Genomic DNA, 2,035 nt, shown 5'->3' on the forward strand with positions numbered 1-2,035 from the left:
GGCAGTGTTTCATTCTGCTCTGCATGGGGTTGCTATGAGTCGGAAATGACTTGACAGCACCTAACAACAACAACATGATTTTGCTGAGTTTCATATCAGATAATGAATACAAATAATTTATTACTGTGTTGTGTAAAAGATATTCTTAGGCAAATAATATCAATTTTTAAATTACACATTTAAAAGTTTTATAATTGAGAGTTCCAGAAACATGGCACATTAGGTTTTTGTTATTGTTAGGTGCTGTCAAGTCATTTCCAACTCATAAAGACCCTATGCACAGCAGAACGAAACACCGCCCGGTCCAGAACCAACTCTGTGATTTTTGCTATACTTGAGTCCTTCGCCACTGTCACCATGTCAATCCATCTCATTGAGGGTCTTCCACTCTTTCATTGACCTTCCAACTTAGCAAGCATGATATCCTTCTCCAGGGAATGGTCTCTTCTGACCACATGACCAATGTATGAGACAAAATCTTGCCATTCTCTCCTCCAAGGAGCATTCTGGCCGCACTTCTTCCAGGACAGACCTGTTAGGTCTTTTAGCAGTCCATGGTACTTTAAGCATTCTTTGCCAACACCACAGCTCAAAAGTATCAATTCTTTTTCGGTCATCTTTATTCTTTGTCCAGATCTCACATGCATATAAGGCAATTGAAAATAGCATGGCTTGTTTAACATGCACCTTAGTCCTCAAGGAGACATCTTTGCTCTTCAGCACTTGAAAGAGGTCCTTTGCAGTTGATTGGCCCAGAGATATACATCGTCTGATGTCCTGACTCCTGCTTGCATTGACATCAATTGTAGAACCAAGCAATGAGAAGTCTTTGACAATTTCAATCTTTTCTCCATTTATCATTATATTGCTTATAGGACCATTTGTGAGCATTTTTATTTTCTTTATATTTAGATGTAATCCATACTGGAGACTGTATTCTTCAGTCTTCATCAGTAAGTACTTTAAGTCTTCCTCACTTTCAGCAAGCAAAGTTGTGTTGTCAGAACATTGCAGGTTGTTAGTGATTCTTCCTCCAATCCTAATGCTACTTTCTTCTTCATAAGTCCAGCTTCTTGGATTATTTGGTCAGCATATCGATTGAATAAGTATGGTGATACCTGATGCAATACCTTCTTGATTTAAACCATGTAATGTTCCCTTTTTCTATAACAATATAATAGCCTTCTGGTGTATATATAGGTGCCTCAAGAGTACAATTAAGTGTTCTGAAATTTCCATTCTTCTCAATGCTATTTACAATTTATTATGATCCACACAATCAAATGCTTTTACCTAGTCAATAAAACACGAGTAAATATCTTTCTGGAATTCTTTGCTTTGAGCCAAGATCCATCTGACGTCAGCAATGATACCCACTATTCCATGTCCTCTTCTGAATTCAGCTTGCATTTCTGGAAATTCTCTGTCAATATACTACTACAACAAGTTTTTAATTATCTTCAGTAAGATTTTACTTGCATGTGATATTAATGATATTATTTGATAATTTCCACATTCTGTGGGATCACCTTTCTATGGAATGGTTTTCTAACTCCAGGCCTTTGCACATGTCATTACTTCCATTTGCTTTAGCTACTCTTCACTCAAAGGCAAGTTTCAGAGTCTCTTCTGACATCCATTTTGGCCTTTTCCTTTTTTCTCAATTAGACAGTTAAGCTAAACAGACCCTCTGCAACAAAGCAATGAGAAACCAATTGAAATTGATACAGAAGATGATCCTGGAACTCTGAGCTTTGAAGGGAGGTATAAAGAAGTGAATTAAATAATAGCTAGTAGAAGAACCTGAATGAAAACAGTGAGTAAGGAGACAAATGGATCTGGATACTGCCAGCTGTCCTGTGGGTGAAGCCATTTTGAATATTTTAAACCCCTTCCCAGTAGTGGGAGTTCTGGTGGTGTAGTGCTTAAGGCATTTCATTGCTAACCAGAAGGCTGGCTTTTCAAACCAACCAGCCACTCCATGGAAGGAAGATTGAACAATCTACTTCTGTAATGATACTGCCTCAAAAGGAGG

The sequence above is a fragment of the Orycteropus afer genome, unplaced genomic scaffold, assembly GCF_000298275.1.
Source record: "Orycteropus afer afer isolate SDZICR_OR568_19922 unplaced genomic scaffold, OryAfe1.0 scaffold00125, whole genome shotgun sequence".
Lineage (NCBI taxonomy): Eukaryota > Metazoa > Chordata > Mammalia > Tubulidentata > Orycteropodidae > Orycteropus > Orycteropus afer.